Genomic DNA, 22,385 nt, shown 5'->3' with positions numbered 1-22,385 from the left:
CTCATTGTCATCACTACCCCTGACCACTCATTACCCCCACAGATAACACACACACCCCTCCCTTCCCCAGCCTCCCCTCAACACTAATCTAACTGATATTGTGTCGCACCGTAAGTCCGCGTCAAATATTACTGAAAATTGGTCCCTTCGAGATCGGACAATATAATTCCGATGGTCAATACACTTCCCACGCTCAACCCAGCGGGAGTGTCCGTCCTTCACAGCCATCGAGTGGTCAATATTAATTTCAAGCAAAGGTCACTGGCCGCAACTGCATAACCGCTACTGACACCTCCAGTCCTCCCTGGGGTGGAGTACCATCACGTCGAGGTTTTCATCAACAGGTTACCAAGTTATCAAGTGTTAACATTCACTTAGTGTCGCATCCAGATGTCTCGCGTTTCGTGAAGCCACATTGGATCTTTATTTTACCTCGCTGCATCTCGTTGGACCACGTGCACAAACTCCAGCTCGTGTTATTCCGGGACAAGCCGAATAGCGACTCGTGCCCCTCTCATGGCCATTTTTGCGACCGGGTTTCGTCTTAGCGCAAACGGGCATACCTAAAACTATTGTCAACTCGTTGCTTGATGGTTCACATATATTTCCCCATATATTATAGATATTTCAGATGCAAGTTACAGCACATCGGTACATGCGGAATTATACACTGTCAGTATGATTGAACACATTTAACTGTGTCTTCGGTATATTTTAAGATGCAAGACATATATAAAATGAAAAATTATTTTTGAGGGATTCTTTGACGAAGAACTTGAAATCATACACTCATTCTGATTGGTTTGTCGTATTTTCTCACATAACATTCATCGATAGGGGGGACGAGTCTTCTTGCAGGTTACGGAAAGGGGAGAGTGGTGACGAATGGCACAAACTCGTGCCTTCGGAGGACTTCGGGGACCCTCGTTTTACCGGCTGGAAATTTTGGTTTTAAGCCCAAAGCCAATTGCATATATATGTCCGCGTCCACAGCGGTGCTACTTTTATCCATCGGTTCGGTTCAAAGCTGGCCAGATAATAGTACTACCAGATGAACAGATCATGAATAAAGTTGGATTACAACCTCGCCCCTACGTTTCCCGAACAAACAGATTAACGGTTCGCGTCTATATATCTCGAAAGTTGACGTGTTTTGAACCATACCGTATTGTTCAGTTTAGAAGATTGAAGTTACAGTGACCCCTCGGCAGTTTCAACATATTCTTTCCAGTTCACCCGGTGGATAACCAACCTTGCATACAACGCAACGCAACGCAACGCAACGCAACGCAACGCAACACACGCGCATACTATCATTAAACGACTGGTGATGACAATACGTACGTGTATATCCAAGACGTCAAACCATCCTGATAACACAGTTCGTGCAACGAAGTCTACTTGATTCCATCTTCTGATCGTCAACCCTTGGACTGTGGTATAGTTCTCTAAGACAGTGATCCGATAGACCATAGCAATTCTGGAATGACAAGACATATGGATGAAATAGTACTAAATGCTCGGGTTAGTGGATAAAGGGATCGCTAGTCACGTGGGTCGATTCCCCTCGTGGATGCAATGAGTATACATTTGTGATGTTGATATTGCTTGGCTATTGCTAAAGCGGGGTAAAGCAATACTCATTCAGTCACTCTCATCTCGTCGTAAGAGTAGTCTCAAATTGGATCGGGTAGTTAGACGTTTTCATCGTTTAATTTTTGAATTGGAAATATAAAATCTGTCCATATTTTCTTCATCAAAATGTATATTGTACATTGAGATTCATCACAGGAGGACTTTTCGGATGATGTTATCGATTAACTGGCGAATGACTGTCTACAGCTTCGTACATAGGATCAGCTCGGATTTCTTTGAGACAATATACGCCAGGGTAAACTTACATATATTCCTAAAGGTCGTTATTCCTGTTTCATTGTAACTGAAGTGGAATGCCTACATCTATGTACAATAGACATTATTACAGCCAGCACCTTCCAGGGATTACTGTCCACGTCGTGGCTGCCTGACTGGGTTCTGGAATATAGAGGGCAGGTCTGACTAGGGAGCAGGGAACTGATCTGTTTGGTACGGGAACCACCGGTGGATCAGGATACGATCACCTTATCGCAAACACCTTCTATCATGACTGTTTCCTCGTAATTCATGAACACATGCCCGTGATATAGTCGCAATAGTACAATCGACTATGGTTTTAGCGGCTATATTTTTACTATGGACAGGGTTTTGTCGCTTTTCTACGGTCACGGTGCATACATAACAGCAAATATTCTGGGTCAAATGTTCAGGATCTTCAAAGCTCTGTACATAATACAACGTTCTTGTATTAATTCCTTGTGTTGGTGGGGCACGGGTGGCCCAGTCGTCTAAGACTCCGCGATTCGCTGTGCAGAGTCGCCCCCCTTGGGCACGCCAGAAACCTATGATTGTGGGTTCGAATCCCGGTTCGCCCCGATTATGTTTCTAGGTTTGTCAGCACCATACCCGTGCTCGTGGGTTTCACCGAAGTGGTAAACGTCTGAGACCTGCATCACTAATGGCTTTCCTCCCACATTAAGCTGACACGCCGTGATATAACTGGAATACTGTTAAAAGCGGCGTTAAACCCAACTCACTCACTCACTCCTTGTGTCGGTGTGTTGTATAACGCCGCATAGCAATATTACTTCTACATCACTGCGGCGTGTAAAAATATATCTGGATCAGACAATCCAGTGACTGATATTATGAGCGACATCCCACGCTGTCGGGGTACGATATCGATTTATGTTATCAACCAAGTCATCGTGTCCGCCCACTCAATCCTTCGCTGCTGACATAAACATACACTGCTGGGAAGAAATAGTATACGCTTAAATATTGAATTCGACCAAGCATGTGCAAACGTCATCAAACGGACCGCCTCCGTGGTCTAGTGGTAGAGAGTCCGCCCGGAGAGAGGAAGGTTCGGGGTTCGATCCCAAAACCAAAAGACGTTAAAAGATGGTACTAGTTGTTACCCTGTCTGGCGCTCGGCATTAAGGGGCTAAAACATGGACTGGTCGGCTCGGAGACAGTATACTGTGTCTGAGTGGGGTATTCATGTTAAACTGCGGCATGATATCTCAGTGAGCTAGCACTATAAATCGGCATCAGTCCGGACAAGTACAAGCAGCCACACACACACACACACACACACACACACACACACACACACACACACACACACACACGTGCCTGCACGTCGCTATATAAGTGCAATAATCTTGGACGCGACGTTAAACCCAAAACAACAGGCGAAAGACTGCAAACTTGAACTATCACCTACATCACCATCGAATAACCATTTTATTTTTGATGCATTTTAGTCACCATCAAACATAGGTGTATACTTTTTATTGTTGGTTCATTCTAAAATAGGATTAACCCTGTGAATTATACTTAAGCTTTCATAACCACACAACTCAACAATTTCTTCAGATCTACACAAGTGTATATGTGGAAGCTCTTGGTGTGTAGTTCACACACCTGTTGTCTATCTGGGTCGGAATGCTGTAAGCTATGATAAAGACTGCTGGGCTAATGGCTACCCGTTCTCCTCTCAACTAACCAACCCCCAAGCCCCATGGTGCCTCTACATCACTCCCTTCACAGCTGATACAGGTGATCGTACCCCCGTAAACGTGTTCCGTATACAGACGCGCCGTGTTAAGACAGTTCGGGATGGGGGTACAAGGATTGCGTGATGCTCGGAGTATACGTGTGTGCATCAGCTATGCTCGGAGTGTCTGTATGGGCCCAGTGTGTGTCTGTGTTTTTGTCGGTGAGCATCACAGCTGTATATATTATCTGGCCTACGTGTGTTAATGCTTTTAGTAATGGCGGCATAGATACACTATCTTCAGGTGCCTCGAGCTACCTCGTAAACAAATAACGTCATAACAATGTAATCTCTTGTTCCTAAAAGTGTTTCTAGGTTTTATGGCCAAGCGCTGCAATTCGCTGAATAGAGTCATGTCCCTTAGCTGTGTCAGGATCCGAAGACCGTTGGTTCCAGTACAAGAACCCTTTCTGTTAGGACATTCTTTTTCCAGAATATACCGAAAACAGGTTTTGCACCAGGCTTTGAGCATAAGGTTGCACAGAATGTCCTCAAATATTTAGTTGTGGGTCTTTACTTTTTAAATGGTCGTTACCTTACAGTGTTTTGTCTGCGAGCAATATTCATAGGTTTTATCAAGTGATAAACGAACGATGCTATCTGTGTCAAAATTGGTCCCTTCCAATGTTAAGTCATCTTCCCGAGACAAGGGAGTTAACTGACTGTAAAAGTCCAGTTTCCACCCTTGCCGAACTAGGCTGGAATTTCTGGCGATTACGAGTTCTGTCCCTGCTATGCCTGCGAAGTGCATCAAATCACGTCTGCACCTTGATTAAAGACATAAAAAGATTTGGAAAATATCTGTCTATGCCCAGTTGACAGTACACATCCTTTGCAAATCCTGCATGTTGTACATGTTGCTTACGAACCGGATGTCGAATTCGTAACGCGATTTTGATTGGACTATGCATAGACTCGTTAGTCCAGCCAAAATATAACTCCATAATCCCAGCCTAGTTCGGCAAGGGTGGAAACTGGACTTTTACAGTCAGTTAACTCCCTTGCCTCGGGGAGATGATGTTAAGTTGACACGAAGTCCGACTCATTCGCTCCCCAAAAGTAACAAGATTGATATTTTTTTCCGAATTTAATCACTTTATAAGTAATTGTATAACTCTATTAAGAAACTTTGCATATCATTGGTTAATTCATATCATGCGACGAAACAATAAATTTCAGTGCTAACCTAACGATAAAGAGCTGACCCGAAGGTTTTGTGAAATCACGTGAAACTGACTTCGAATATTGACTCGTCACATGATCACTATTGACATGTCAATGATCAATATTGACTTGGCATCTGCGAGTGTCGATGCTAAATCCGCCTAGCTTGAAGAAGATCTCAGTGAATCGGCATCGTGTTATAAAAAGAAGACTGCAAAAAATGAGAAACTAAGCACTTTATAACTGATTTCGACACAACAACAAAATTGAGTACTCTTGGCGAGATAATTATCCGAAATTCCGGGCCCTCGGACCCCACCCCGAAGGAGGGCAGTCCACCCCAGGGGCCTGAACATAGAGTCCTTGGTTTCTCATAATGACCACACCAAGAGTAATAAATTGCATATTGCCTCAAGACACATTTTCATCGGTTATCTTAGTAACTGCCCACGTCTTAGTGCCAAAATGAGAGAACGCCAAAGATGTTTAAAGAGATATTTTACGCGATTGTTAATTAAGATAGTAAGTCAAACTGCAATAATTCACTATTTGCGTCCAGACTGGGTTAGATGGACACGAACCTTGGACAGACCAGGTGTCATCGTATTTGTACACTACACTTGTTAAAGGTAATGGGCCGACAATAAATTTTCGGGGCGTCTGGGATTTTTGAAAGAGCAGGAGACCTTTTCGTCCAATTCTTAAAGACACTTTTTATCTCTGAAAGGAGGATCTGAAAAAGCATTTAGGGGTCTAAACACTTTTTTCCAAGTTTTTTTTTTCAAGTGTGTAAAACCTGGAGATATTTTTTTTTGTCAGTAGACTCTGGTACAAATCAAATGTTTGGCCCGTAAGCATTCTAGACTATACACCTATTATGAAAATTAACATAAGCAGAATTCTTGAAATGCAGACGCAGTTCTTTGGAAGTATCTGTCTGTGCCGTGTACATGCCTGCTGTATCTCCGGGACCCGATACATGGGTGCTGTAACACACAATTACCTGTACTCGGAACGCCGCACAGCCCATGGGGGAGACAGCCGGTATTTACAATTCGAGTATTTCAGAAGAGAGTGTTTAGACAGATGGGAAGGCAGGTATGAGGCTGGCGATTAATATATACGAGAAATATGCAGACTATGACAGGAAACATCTCCACAACGCTGAGAGATGAAGCAACACTCAGCCATTCTCTCCAGCAGCGCATTGTACGTCATGTAGATGTACCCGCAGATAACCATTCACCTTGTAACGCTATGGTTACATTCATACATGTCATATCGCAGAGGTGAGGTGTGGTGAAATGGGGTTTGTAACGTCGGTTTCAAAATTTTGCACTTACGTAGCGACGTTCATGCACGTCTGTTGGGGTGTGCGCGCGCGGGCGTCTATGTGGCTGCATTTCCCAGTACGGACTTATGCCGGTTTAATGGTGATAGACCACTGAGATATCATGCTGTAATTTCACTATGGATGCTCCACTCAGACACAGTATACTCACTCAGAGCCGACAAGTCCTCGTGGTATCCCCTTGATGCAGAGCGCCAGGCAGGGTAACAACAAGTACCATCTTTTAGCGTTGGGATGCTTTCCGGGAACACGCTCTATCTACTAGACCACGACCCTCATTTCGCACAGCTACTACGAGTCTTTAACCAACACATCGTTTGGTCACTTGGCATCCTTCTTTCTGATCACCTTTTTTTAACTAATAGGCAGGTCGAGTTTCATTTTGAAATGTGTATTCTCGGATTTTCAAACACACCAGCCGAAAGAACGAGGTTTGATAAAGGCCCCTTTGTTGCTGTTTCTTCTGGCATTTCAAGTGCAGAGACATGAGACTAAGATGAGAGAAAATGGCCGAGTTACCAATTTCAAGATCAAATCAAACCACGATCAGCCCTTTCCACACAACGGAATCTCATGAGTGCATTTGATAGCGTTATAAATCCATAACATGAAATGAACAAAGCCTAGTTCTCATTCATTAACACATCTTATAACTTGCATCACAAATTCTTAACGTGGTGTTAAATTTATAAATTATACAGATCCTGAGAAAAAAAAGTACCCTGATTATTTCTTGTTTTTTACAAGTTTTCTGAATCACTTGTGACTAACTGGTGCACTCTGGGACAAGCCGAGTTGCGACCGTTCTTGAAGGAAAGATGCGATTCCCGACGGATGGAACCACGTGGCTGGTCGCCAAGGCGGATAACATCAAAAAGTACAACTACGGAATGGAAAACATAAGTCACTTTACGTAATTCTAAAACTGTAGATCTGAATAGAACATAAAAAAAAGTCTAAAAACTTAAGATTCGGATCTATTTAAAGGGGCTTAGTGAGTAGTGATTTAAAAATTCCAATTTCGATTTTTCGGTAATTAACGGCCTTACCAGTTTTGTGTACATTTGTTTAGTTTCCATGTCCATTCTACTTCCCGCTTCCGGTACTCGCTCACGGTAGTAAAGTCTTTGAGGGTCTGAGTATATTCCTTCCTCACTTGTGAATGACAGCCATTGTCTTATCCTAACATGGGGCTTGCACTAAAAAACACTCATATTGACACAGTACCTTTGTGTTCATTTGTGTATTTTGGAGGACGGTCGGGTAGCCCAGTAGTTAAAGTGTTAGTTCGTCAGGCCGACGTCCCGGGTTCGATTCCCCTCCCGGGTTCAATGTGTGAAGCTCAGTTCTGGGTGTCGTACAAAACAACCTTAGCTCTACGACAGTCGTAGGTTAATGTTAAGGTATGGTAGGCTTGGTATAACGACACCCTAGTGTCCCCCGCCGTGAAACTGCTGGCATATTTCTAAAAAAGCGGCGTAAAACCATACTCACTCACTAACTGGTGCATACATGCTTTGTAATGTGTGAATCTTTGGTTTAAGCCGCTGGCTTTAGTTTTTATGGGAGCGGTTGGGTAGTCCAGTAGTATGCATATTCGCTCGAAACACCAAAGGTTCGATTCCTGCGATGATTACAATGTTCGAAGACAAGTCTGACGTCCAGCTCTGTCATATTGTTGTGATAATAGTAACAAGCTCATTCACCGTTTCCATATCAAGGCTCGGAACATGATCGAAAGAAGAGCTGTTAATATCTGTTAATGGTTGAAGGCAGTTAGAAACAGGAATTAGATCTTTACGAGAAACACCTTATGACCTTTCGAGTAGCAGAAACAGCGGTTAATTAAAGAACAGCCCTGAGTAATAGGCGTTTTTCAAATGTGTTACAAGGTTTTCAAATCGTTCAATTGGATGAGTTTGTGGTTTTCTTTGTAGGCTTAACACGGATTTACTGCTTTTGAATTTATTGACTTTGCGTCATAAAGCTCCACACAGCCTCCGGCTACTTATTTTATAGCGTTTTAATACTAAGCTTATCAAACTTAACGCCAGTTCCACGTTCGATTAAAAGTAGTCATATTGCAATTTCTTATTATTAATTTAAATATACAGGTCTCAGTCCATGGCATCTAGACTTAACATTTAGTTCCAGAAATAAAGTTATCTTATCTTAAAACATATATAATCTACAAAATATATATACATGTATAAGAAATCCAAATAGAGCCCAGAACAATGTTTAATTTCTGAGCTGAGGCAATCTAGACTTGCCAAATCATTCTAGATTTGAGTTGGATTCATTTTTTAATGTTTTTTGACGTTGTCGTGACGTCGTAAACATGACGAAACTTATACATCGTACTAAGGACCATAAAATCTATGTTATGGTCTCTGGCCGTACGGTGATCATTATGCAGCCCAATCTGAATTCGTTCCAACAGACGGGTTAACTTTTCCCAATTCTCATGCGTGTTTTCGTGACATCAGAGCGGAGTTCTGCGCAAAGTGTTCCCGCGTTCGTGAAAATCTGTGCCGTGTCCCAAGACTCCCCATCGGATGCCACGGAACCTTTTAAAGTGCTCTGTTCTGTTCGATCTGTAACAGTAACATCGTGAGTGTTTGTGTAGGACGCGTGAAGGCCCAGTCTCACATCACTGGGGCGGATTCACAACTTTCAGTGGCTCTGTGCTAAACCAACAGGGGTTCATGGAAAGGATTTCTTGCTGGTTTAGACGGCGTAATGACGAGCATGGTACAGCATGAATATTGAAAGCCTCTCGTAGTACTCCTCTGAACCTTTTCCCTTCACACCCATCATCAATATACTGCTATATTCTTGTTTGCTTCAGAGGCGAACAAGCGACCCTTCGCGAGCATTTTTAGTGTTGTGTTGGAAGCTGTTGGCATCAAGTCTTCGGTTGGTCAGGAATATCTGATAGTTCTCCAACTTCAGTTGTGGTATGATAATTCCCTTTGGACATCGTCGCACCAGGGAGTGTGTCGAAACAGTGGCGCGCTAATTACTCCGGCTGTAGCATGAGCCGCGAGTATCGCGTGTGTAGCATTAACCGCGAGGCCCTGTGCAGTGTTCCCCGCGAGTAAGCCTCGGGTTAGAATGTACAGACTATTATGTTCTCACGCGCTTATTAGCACAGAATTATTCTCAAGACTCCATCATAATTATACTTGGGCAATGTGTCTGTATTCTAATGCAATTACTGTTTGATATGTTTATATGACTACAGCGGAAATAGCCAAAGAATGCGGCTCCCATGCTGATGCAATGGACACATCCGAGTCTACATCATAAGATCAATGACGGGAATCTATAATAAATAAGGTAATTGCTCAACATACAAACATAGTGACTCAGTCGGGGGGGGGGGGGGGGGGGGGGAATGGTGCTGGAGGCACCAAGAATTGGCTTCACAATTTGTACCAGTGTGGAGAATCGAACCCTGGTCTTCCGCTTGATGCTTTCACCACTAGACTACCGAACTGTCCTTAATCCGTGTTTTTGTATCTGCGCCGCATGACTAACGCGTAGTCTCTGAAATTATATCAGTCTGTTAGCAACAAGAAACAAGTCATTTAAACTGAGATGGGAGATTCCGAACTTGTGGGAAATCTTGACTTGCTTCATTTAGAGCTATAGCTTAGTCTGTTTGTTTGTTGTTTAACGCCTCACTCAGCAATATTCCAGCTATATGACGGCGGTTTGTAAATTATTGAATCTGGGCCAGAAGATCCATTGACTGACATAATGAGCATCGATCTACGCAAGTGGGATACGATGACACGCATCAACCAAGCCATCGAGCCTGACCACCCGATCCCGTTTGTGGCCTCTAACAGCCAGCATGGTTTCCGGAGGCCAAGTCTAACCTAGATCATCACGGGTTTAGGGCAATTTTATTACAGTAAGGGCTAAACAGAAGGGTTCTTGGGCTTTGAGACAAACTACGAATGACATTTGTACACCTCTGTACACCTCTGTACACCTCTGTACAAGTCTGTATGCCTCTGTACGCCCCTGTACACCTCTGTACAAGTGTGTATGCCTCTGTACGCATCTGTACACCTCTTTACAAGTGTGTATGCCTCTGTACGCATCTGTACACCTCTGTACGCCTCTGTGCACCTCTGTACAAGTCTGTACGCCTCTGTACATGCACAACGTGCATCAGTATGAGGACGGAACTTCAGTAAGTGCGTGACGTCACACGCTGTAAAGTTTTATAAAGTCATCTTGTAAACTGTTGGAGTCTGGACCAACCAAACCCACAGGCCCATGCAGTGAGGTTACGATGTCACAGCTGGTGCAGATAATCAGATAAGCACTACCCCTCAGTCAGTGTGACCATATGGTCTCTAATTTGAAATAATATTTATATCTACCAGCCCAGACACTATACATTGACGTGTCTCACACATTGACCCAGATACCCCAAAACTGCCAAGCAGGTCGAAAGTACTTTTGCAAATCTAGATGTCTTCAGTTTAGGAAAAATATTCTCTGGACTCCTTTCTTTTATGCCTTAAAATACAATTTAGCAAGAATTGGTTTGAAATATTTATATTGCACAGACAAAATCTTCGGTTTAGACATTGACCAACGCCAGTCGATGCGCCGCGCTCTCTTCGTTGTAGGGCCCAGAGAGCCAATGGGCATCACATACGATCTGCTCCATATGCACTGCGCCATGCACTGTACATCTTCCCTGGGATTTAAAAAAAACATTCATTTTTTCTCAGGTCCATAATGGACAACTGATGTCGTTTGAGTCAAGTACAAACAAGGCAATACTGATTATCCTTTATCATTAACCTACTTTAACAACGTAATGTGTTTTTCAGACGAAGTCGTCGTGATGACGGACCTCTAGGTAATGACATATTCTGGGGGACAAACAAGCATATAAGCGAGTCTCAAAAGAGGTTAATTTGTGTGTATCAGCTTCGGCGTCAAGGTCGTGTTTGAAATGTCAAAGGTGATTTTTTTACTTTTTTTTCAACCAACTGTGCATGTTCTTCGGTAGATTTTTAAAATCCAATTACCGCCAGGAACCTGTATGTTGGCATGTGTTATTCATATAAAGGACATCTCATCGGCTGATCGGGCCATGCGCTTCGGCATGAAGTCTCGTTTCATCTCGTGAGACCAATTACGATAACAGCAAGTCAAAGAAGCGAAGCCTACCACGCTACAAGTGTCTGCTCCGAACTGCGCCATCAAAGCCCTGTCTTGGAGCTAAATGTAGGCCACTGTTGGAAGGCAACTTCCAGGTTTCCAATTAAGATATTCTTTAATTTCCATTGCTGCGGTGACTTCTGGTGCCCCGCTGGGACAGAGGCTAAATTAAGGGGTTTGTGTCTGGAGACAGAGTCAGTCGCCAGTGTGAAACTAGAGGTCGTACAGACGCAAACTGGTTCTGTATTGTCCCGACTGTTTGCGCATTTGAAGTGACACCAGGTTCTCAAACGAGCCATGGTTGTTTTTATTAAGGAAAACATATTCTCAGAATACATTGGGTTAAGGATTCTATGTGGGAGGTTGGAGAAGAACGAAATGATTCAGGGCTAAGACGTGTAGCACGTGCAAAACGGTAGAATTTCCTCCGTGTTAATTAATATATCTACGTCACAACGTCAAATTTTTTTTATTCTTATTTCTTCAGTTGTTGCTAGGGGTGGTGAGGTAGCCTAGTTGTTAAAGCAATCTCTCGTTATGACGAAGGCCCGGGTTCGATTCCCCACATGGGTACAACTTATTTCTGGTGTCCCCCGTCGTGATATTGCTGGAATATTGCAAAAAGGAGGCGTAAATTCTCAGGATTCTTTATTTCGTTTCTTGACGCGTTTACAATATATCATCGTGGTAAAAGCGGGTGGGTTACACAAATGTAAATACAATCTGTGGTCAAAATTGTACCCACCATAGCCGTTCTCGTGGGTTTCACCGAAGTGGTAAACGTCTGAGACCTGCATTACTTCGGGCGTTACTCCCACATCAAGTCGACACGCCGTGCTATAACTAGAATACCGTGCACAGCCCAACTTAAAGTGAAAAGGAGCCCCAGTTAGGTGGGAGAAACCTTTGGAAAATCTAGACTTGCTTCATTTAGGGTTTGAGACATTACTGTATGGGCTGGTCGGGAGAGAAAAAAATATGGGACTGTGAGACAGACTACGTATACACATATACAGATATTTTCATTACCAGAGGAAAAGTAATTCAAATTCCTGTGCGTTGTGTTTTGTCTTGCAAGGAGCCACCGAAATGTGGATTGGTGTATCACAATGGCTGTCAGCTGTTGAGAGGGAGGTTGAAGCTTCTGGAAGACAAACTGCAGGACGATATTCCACGGGGACACTAGTGATCAAGTTGTCGTTGCTTGGAGTTGCTTGAGTTACTAATCGCCCCGAATATTATTCCAGATTGTTAAGGTTGAACTGTGCTGGTGTATTATTACAAAGTGGAAAACGCCTACAGCCTGCTTCCATTTTAGTGTTCCTCTCGTATGTCGTCTCTGCGCGGGGCAGTGGGAAGCCTAGTGGGTAAAGCGTTGGCTCGTCAGGTTGAAGACCCGGGTTCGAGTCCCGACATGGGTACAACGTGTGAAGCCCATTTCTGGTGTCCCCCGCCGTGATATTGCTGGAATATTGCTAAAATCGGCGTAAAACCGAACTCACTCACTTTGTGCCGTCATGTAATTGAAATACTGTTGCAGCCAGCGTTAAACACAACGCACCCAATGACCCTGAACGTGTACCTCTACAACCACAGCTACTACTACTTCTACTACAACCTCTACTACTAGAACCTCTACTACTACAAATACTACTACTACCACTGCTTCTACTACTACTACCACTGCTACCACTACTACTACCACTACTACTACTGCTACGACTGGGGCGGTCGGGTAGCCTGGTGGTTAAAGCAATCGCTCGAGTCCCGACATGGGTACGCCGTGATATTGCTGGAATATTGCTCAAACCATACTCACTTACTCACTACTACTACTACTACTACTACTACTACTACTACTACTACTACTACTACTACTACTACTACTACTGCTACTTCTACTACTACTACTTCTACTACTACCACCACCTCTACCATGGGCCACCACTGCTACTACTACTACTACTACTACTACTACTACTACCACTACTACTACTGCTACTGCTACTACTCCCACTACTACTCCCACTTCCACTACCACTACTACTACTACTACTACCACTACGACTACTGCCGCTGCTACTACTACTGCTAATGCTATTACAACTACTCCCACTACTACTACTACCACCACTGCTACTACTCCTTCCACTACCACTACTACTACTACTACTACTACTACCACAACTACCACACATATACCACACTGTCTGCTACGCATCTGAACGTCACTAACCTTCGCAACATTTCCACATCAAAACACCGTTACATATCCCCACCACATTACTACGTATGACAACTGCACCGAGTTACCCCTCGCCACAAACATGCCAGGCATGCCTTGGTCAGCTATCTCGCCAGGATAACCTACATATACCCACAGGCCGTATCAGCAGCATCTCCACCGGCAACCTCACCAACCACTCACACCTGCTCACACAACCAGTACACGTGCACCCCTCTATTCTAAGGGACCGGCTACAGTCAAACACCGTTGTGTCGAAGTTAAAGAGACCTACTTAATTCCTTCAGTTTTCCGAGGTTCGACACAACCGAAAATGATAAATAATGAAGGAATACGCAGGGACAAAAAAAATATTTCGAGAAAAGCGTCATTTCGACACATCAAAGTTCGACACAAAGGCGTTTAACTGTATGTAATATACTGGGGCTGCCCGGGGCTCGGACGTTTGTCGAAATATTTTTTCGGCCATGGCTTCAAGAGGAACTAAAGTTATATTTCGTACAACTGTTCTATATTTATTTCAGGGCAACCATCCTATCCAGCGAAAAAAATACCGGATTAAATTATATTTTTAAAATAATCACAGGACACCCCACCAAATGGATGGTACCTAATACCTTTACAATTCCTTCGTGTAAAATGGTTAAGGCTCCTTTGGCATGAGCGACTCTGCTTTGGCCAGTCTTCGGTTATATCACGACGTGTCAGCTTTACAAGTTATGTAGGAAGGCCCGAAGTGATGCATGTCTTAGACGTATACTACGTTGCAATTGGTGAAATCCACGAGCACAGGCATGGTGCTGACAAACCAAGAAATATTAATCTGGGTAAATCTGAAACTCGAACACCATTTGGACAGTGACATGTATATCTTAAATACATGTACGAGGATTTACCTATTTCCTCCCCTTTGTGAATGAATACCGCATGTCAGCCCATTTCAAACCCAAATTGCATCGCGGCCAGGATAAGAAGGAATCGATAATGGATTCTCTAGTTTCACTAATTCACGTGACTGACGCATAACTCAACACGATCTTGCGTAAGAAGGGCCGTGACCCTAATATAAATGTTGCTCGATATAAAGTTATTTACCTATTTCTAATAAAGCCTTTAGTCGTCATGTTGTATTTTGTATGCAAAGGAACACGCCATACGTTCCCGAGGTATTTTGTAGGTAAAGGAATAAACTGAGAGGACCCGAGTATCGATATCCCTATCTTCCATAATGATGAAGCGTATCTCAGCTGCACAGGACGAGATGATGCACAATCCCCACTTATAAACACACGCTGTGGCTGTTTGGATTATCTGCGAACAATGATGAGCTGTGTGACGTAGCATGCACTGTATCTCATCTCTGATATGCATTATGGATATTTATTTTGTGAAAATCATCTCCCATTTAAAGCTTAAAGCTTTCAAGTGACAGTGAATGGCGGAGGAGTCCTACTTTTGACGTTATTTATAGCTCTATCTAATGGTATTACGGAACTACATTGTCGGTCATTAAAAATACGGATATGCCAGAAAGAGATTAATGATTTAGCACAGAAAGTCATTTTATGCATCGTCCGATTTAGAGTCTTATGCTTCCTGAGTGTATGGGCAATCGGTTCGCCAAGACATTCCAAGGCTCGCTTTTAGTCGTGGATGAAATGTATTCGTTTCAGTGATGGCACATTGCTTTCCTCACTTCGCTGTCTGATAACTTAACAACCCAGGTTGAAAAATGTTTTAAGGAAATCGAAAACGTTTATTTCTATTTTTCTTTAATGGAAACATGATTAATCTAGACCCACTTGTCACGAATATTATGGAGTCCCATATAGATTAATTTTTATTTTTAATGATGTGATTGAAATAAGTAATGTGTGCAAAAATTAGGGGAAAATATTTCATGAAAATGAGGGTCTACAAAAGAAAATATTTTTTCTACGATTTTTAGGCTGTAGAAACTACTTCATTACAGGATTGAAATGAAATACAGTTATTGCTTTAGCCAGTGTCCCTTGGGCACGCCAGAAACTTATGATTGTGGGTTCGAATCCGGTTCGCCCCGATTATGTTTCTAGGTTTGTCAGCACCATACCCGTGCTCGTGGGTTTCACCAAAGTGGTAAACGTCTGAGACCTGCATCATTTCGGGCTCTCCTCCCACATTAAGCTGACACGTCTTGATATACCTGGAATAATGTTAAAAGCGGCGTTAAACTAACTCACTCACTCATTCACTGTGTTCACGTGGAAATGTTATAAAACCTCACTGACCATTACCGGGATAAGTAGACGAACGCTAAGTCTCTGAAAGAAACACGCAACTACATTACAATTGAAAAGGAGCCACAGACTTGAGAATCCAAACCTGTGAAAAAAAATAGACTTACTTCATTTAGGGTAATAGCTTTGTAAGAGCGTTGGAAGGGATGAGGTTTCAGGGACTGTGAGACAGACTACGGGATAAGCCGAGTGATTGGTGACGGGAAAAGACGAGTGGTGCCGAATGGGTCATATCCCAGTCATAGCCACCGTTTGCTGTCTGTCAGTTTTCCAAAATCAGGATGCCAACAGGATAACACATACTTAACAAATGCCATGTCTTCCAAACGTGCTACAAATGTAGATAGGAGTTTATCAGTTTCCAACACTGTTATCTTGGACAAACACCATGTGTGACATGGCCGGGATCAGAGACAGGATACCAGTTCATCATGGGGCGCGTTGCTGCGATGTATACCTTGTATGCCTGCATGCTGGACGAAACATTGTTAGACTTTGACCAGTTTAACTTGAGGCGCGGTGCTGGCAAGCTGGTTGTTGATTGTTGTTTAGCGCCGCACTCAGCAATATTCCAGCTGTATGACGGCGGTCTGTAAATAATCGAGTCTGGACCAGACAATCCAGTGATTGATATCATGAGCATCGATCCACGCAATTGGGATCGATGACATGCATCAACATGAGTCTGACCACCCGATCCCGTTAGTCGCCTCTTAAGAAAAGCATCGTCGTCTTGCTGCCAAGTTTACATCCATATACTTAAATGCTTGACCAATAGTGTTTAACTTTGACCAGTTCATAATGGGGCGCGTTGCTGCCAAGTACATCCATATGCTTTAATGTTTGACCAATGGTGTATCACTTTTACCAGTACAATTTGAGGCTCGTAAACGTTGCTGCCAAGTACATATATATGTTTGAATGCTTGACCAATGGTGTTTAACTTTGACCAGTTCATCATGGAGCGCGTTGCTGCCAAGTACATCCATATGATTGAATGCTTGACTAATGGTGTTTAACTTTGACCAGTTCATCATGGGGCGCGTTGCTGCCAAGTCCATCCATATGTTTGAATGCTTGACCAATGGTGTCTAACTTTGACCAGTTCATCATGGGGCGCGTTGCTGCCAAGTACATCCATATGTTTGAATGCTTGACCAATGGTGTTTAACTTTGACCAGTTCATCATGGGGCGCGTTGCTGCCAAGTACATCCATATGTTTGAATGCTTGACCAATGGTGTTTAACTTTGACCAGTTCATCATGGGGCGCGTTGCTGCCAAGTACATTGAAATACTAGTACTTGAATGCTTGACCAATGGTGTTTAACTTTAACAGATAATGATTTCAGCACACAAGTTATTTTCTTTATTCAAAAATGAACCTGCTCTCAAGTCAAAATATATATTATAGATTAAATCTATGTTGTATTGAATTCCAAGGTAGACCTTTCTAGCAGTTTCGTTGATTACAGCAAAAAGGCACTATTACCACGAAAGGAGAATTTTCTGAGAAACATTCTGTTTTCATTTTTATTGTCCTTATCTTTCTCAAAGTAACAACCCTTTTAATTTTCTTGCGTTTGCCGCCTACAGTATATCATTACACTGACATAAGCATCGCACATATATATATATATATATATATATATATGGTAAATTGTTTATTCGAATGAAAACCTAGAGTGAAGATTTATGTCATAAAATACGTCCGTGACTTAAATACACCTAAGTATATATAAAATCGTGTCTTTTTTAATATCTGTTCAGTGTTGTGAACCGTTTAGATTCATCTGTTTCTAGCAGATTGTGCACGATTCACCTTTGATATTTCCCCAACACACGCAGCGCAGGTATTCCTGTCGCATTTATCCGGTAAAACCACAGCAAACAGACACTTGACACTCGCGACAAGGTAGCGGTGCCTGGCGCTGCTGGTGATTAGACAAGAAAGCGAGGGCTCACGAAAGCTCTAATCTGACACGAGATCCAGCGGGATTAGACAAGACACTTCCAGATCCTCCAGTCCTTGACATAGCTCGCGACGCTGTTTAACCCAATGTTGTCACCGACCTGATGGTGTTATACCCCACACCCCCGCACCCCCTCCCTTCTACCAAATCCCCTGACACCCTCACACCCTCACATTGCAGTCCGCTCCCATACACCTGGTCCCTGGGTACCTAGACTAACATCTAGTCTCTGAAATGAACATATATCGTACACAAAAAAACAGTTGTTCAGTTATCTTAATAAAAATATAATAAAAGGGAGCCAAGTGACTCTCTTCCTTTTCAGATACCTGATACAGCAGTAATCTAGACTTGCCAAACATTATAGACTTGCATGGGCTGTATTTGATATATATTTGTATCAGGGTCTGTAAGACAGACTACCTGGGTACCCTGATGGCTAAAGCGCTGGTTCGGCACGCCGAGGACTAGGTTCGACTCCCAAAATGGATACATATGTATGTGCGACTTTGTTTACACTGTTGTGATGTGACTGAAATATTGCCGAAACCCTGCTCAATCATCATAATACATATTTAATATGTCTCCCACGCCAATCACTTACAGTGTGCTCTGGTCAGTATGCTACTCGTATTTTCACTCGCAAAAATCTTCCTCTCTTCATTTTTTTATAACTGCCGCGTCACCGTTAATGAAAAAATAAAACCATGAATTGTGTCAATACATGAGCAAGACAGCTGATACATTTTGTTTGTTTGTTTGTTTGTTGTTTAACGCCGCACTCAGAAATATCCCAGGTGTATGACGGCGGTCGCTAAACAATCGAGTCTGGATCAGACTATCCAGTGATTGACATCGTGAGCATCGATCCACGCAATTGGGATACGATGTCATGCATCAACCAAGTCAGCATCCCTGACCACCTTTTATGGCAACCATGGGTTCCTGAAGACGTATTCTTCGCGGGTATTGTCATCAATGACCCATAGATGTCAGCTCAACTCCAAGCAAAAATAATGAAATACCTATAAAATATCAAATTAAATTGTTTTTGTATATAATACTTCTCAATAAGGCCACCCTAATTCCGACTGACCCGTTCTTCTCTTAATCTCAATCCAACATCCACACTCACCTGTACGACCTGCTGGATCCTGACCTTGACCCAAGTGACATTATCAACGTAAGTATGCATTTATTTGGTGAAGACCATTCCTATCCTCTACCATTTTCTGCCATTCAGTCATTCTTTACTCACTCATTCACTCACTCATTCAGTCAGCTACCCACTCGTCCACTTTTCCGCCCCTGTATTAATAACTAATATTGTGTAAATCCAATTTCTGGTGTCCTCCGCCGTGATATTGCTAATCTCATTGAAATCAGATCTTAGTTCTCGGTATCGCTAGCGAGAACTAAGATCTGATTTGAATGAAATTGTGATATTGCTGGAATATTACTAAAAGCGGAGTAACACTTTACGCACTCACAACTAATATAACTAAATCAATCAACAAACAAACAAACAAACAAACAAACAAACAAATCAATCAACCAATCAACCAATCAATCAATCAATCAATCAATCAATCAATCAATCAATCCTCACCGCCCTTGTATAACTAAACCAGATCCAGACCTTAATTACATCACACCTATCAAACACTCATCCGTCTCAGGTTACATTCCTCCTCCCTTCTCTCCCCCCAACTCCTCAAATGTCCCCCTCACTTTCCCACGTGTTTCTGTTCCGACATCTCCACTACGGCTGATTCAATGAACGTGTACATTAGAGCGAGCCCTCCACTCATCACGCTCCACACCTGTTTCAGTGGAGCGGACCTCAACAATATCACAACTGCGGGTGCAGGCTGTCGCTGTCTCAGACTGCTTTTTTAACTCGGTTAGCTTTTACTGAAAACAACTTGATCGATGAGCTGTGTTTTGGTTCGAACTGAATCCCTGCGATGCCTCGAGATGACAAGCGTTTGGCTTGCGTTTCCATGGCTCTTTCACAGAGTTGCCAGAAATTGCAGCGAAGGTACGAGATTTGACATTCAATGTGACACAATGTGGTATTATACATCACGGCGTCACCCCCGGGTAGTGGACGTGGAGTAGATCCATATTACTCACGGTTGTAGTGGGAGACGGAAGGGTGGTGATTAGTTGGTCACAATGGCGGTTGTATGTGAAAAGTATATACTGGTCCAGATGTGCTGTTTTATTTTGTGCTCGTGGGTTTCGCCGAAGTGGTAAAAGTCTGAGACCTGCATCACTTCGGGCTTTCCTCCCACATTAAGCTGACACGCCGTGATATAACTAGAATACTGTTCAAAGCGGCGTTAAACCCAACTCACTCACTCACTCACTGTTTTCTTTTGAACTGGTTTAAAGAGTTCAGAGGTGTAAGGTATACATTTCGTTGAGTGCCTTATAAGTCAGTTCCGTTTGGTTTTGGGTTCAATTACGATCCGGGTCCACGGATAGCCCTGTCGTCTAAGGCGCCACTTCGCTGTGCAGAGTTGCGTCCCTTGGGCACGTCAGAAACCTATGATTGTGGGTTCGAATCCCGGTTCGCCCCGATTATGTTTCTAGGTTTGTCAGCACCATACCCGTGCTCGTGGGTTTCACCGAAGTGGTAAACGTCTGAGACCTGCATCACTTCGAGCTCTCCTCCCATATTAAGCTGACACGCAATGATATAACTGGAATAATGTTAAAAGCGGCGTTAAACCCAACTCACACAATAACGCTCCTTAATTTGCTAGCAGCATTATCTTGCGTAGATTTAGGATTGAGACGTGATATTACTGGAACAGCTCAAAGCGAGTCTAAAATTGAGCGAGTGAGTTCTAATTTAAGGTCACAAGGACAATCCTTCAGACATATAGCAACGACCAAGCAGGCTTAAACTCAACTGACGCTATTCTTACACAGATATAAATCTATCGTAAAAAAACAAGCAAATATATTGTGTTGATTAAGTCGTAGTGCGGATATCTCTCTAGCGGGGGAAGGTTTTATCTCATATTGATTACCTGAACTGATGCTCACACTATCAACCACTAGTTTATCTGGGGTCCAGATCTTAAAAACTCTTCGTAAAGTATCGGCACGTGCATTACATGTACTCCATCCGGTCTTCCCCTCAACAGTGATCCTTTAACCGGAAACTTGGACCCAAAAAGATCCGGGATAGAATCTTCTAAAACCAAATACAATACTTGGCGTAGGGCCCCTTAACTTCACATCACTTCATTTTATCCTCAAAGACTACCAGACCGCCTCCGTGGTAGAGCGTCCGCCCGGAGAGCGGAAGGTCTGGGGTTCGATCCCCAGCCGCGTCATACCAAAAGACGTTAAAAGATGGTACTTGCTGTTACCCTGTCTGGCGCTCGGCATTAAGGGGCTAAAACAAGGACTGGTCGGCTCGGAGTCAGTATACTGTGTCTGAGTGGGGTATTCATGTTAAACTGCGGCATTGTATGTCAGTGTGCTAGCACTTAGATCGGCATCAGTCCGAACTAGTACAAGCAGTCACACACACACACATACACGTGCATGCACGTCGCTATATAAGTGCAATAATCTTGGACGCGACGTTAAACCCCATTTCACCTCACCTCATAGACTACCACCGGTGGCACACGAGCGAATTATTTAAAACATATTGATATGAACAATTCATCAAAGGCAGGTACTTAATGTCACATAGTTTTACTTATTACCTGACCGTCAAGACCCGGGGTAGAATAGGTCTTCAGCAACCCATGCTTGCAGTAAAAGGTGACAATGCTTGTCGTAAGAGGCGACTAACGTGATCGGGTGGTCAGACTTGGTTGATGGATCGATGCTCATGATGTCAATCACTGGATTGTGTAAGCCAGACTCGACTATTTACAGACCGTCGCAATGCAGCTGGGATATTGCTGAGTGCGGCGTTAAAGAACAAACAAACAAAACATATTTTTTTTGTGAAACAAGTTTTGGAAACAATAACCGAAAATTAATCTGCTGCGAAGGTTCTATACCTGTACACACGGGAAACGATTTAACCCAACTATGACGTCACATACTAACCATTGACGTCATGCTGATATCTATCTGACAATCTTCAAAGGGTTGCAATACAAATATTTTGGTGAGCGGGAGTTAGGTATTGTTTGACAGACTTGAACACTGCTAACCCATTACTGTTCCCGGACACAACAATGTGTCACTTAAACCATCCTTGTTAACAGCCTTGCTAAATAAGTTTCATATGAACAAACAACGCTTCACAATGATGAACGCATGAACGTTATGATCGATGAAATAGGTCGTGTCACATGTGACTCCATTAACGTTTTAATAGCCTTGCTCCAAGGCTCTACTGAAAGAAAAATCCATGGATGTGCAGTAATTCTAGCCTCCTAATAGGCAAGTCTAGATATGTGGACAGTTCTGAGGACGCAAATCTCTTATAGGGACAACTTGTTATTATTTACATAATCTAGAATATGATTTAAACTAATTATAGC

At 43.0% G+C, this 22,385-nt stretch overlaps 1 protein-coding gene across 1 annotated transcript in view; it reads left to right on the top strand.

The window, feature by feature from the left end:
* Positions 1-22,385, top strand: part of LOC139474899 (ras-related and estrogen-regulated growth inhibitor-like) — a 71,499-nt gene that overhangs the window by 2,993 nt on the left and 46,121 nt on the right. The window lies entirely within an intron of this gene.

Source organism: Haliotis cracherodii, unplaced genomic scaffold, assembly GCF_022045235.1.
Source record: "Haliotis cracherodii isolate W230 unplaced genomic scaffold, xgHalCrac1.p SCAF_3, whole genome shotgun sequence".
NCBI lineage: Eukaryota > Metazoa > Mollusca > Gastropoda > Lepetellida > Haliotidae > Haliotis > Haliotis cracherodii.
Note: the sequence above shows the minus strand (reverse complement) of the source record. Positions and strands in the feature narration are given on the sequence as shown.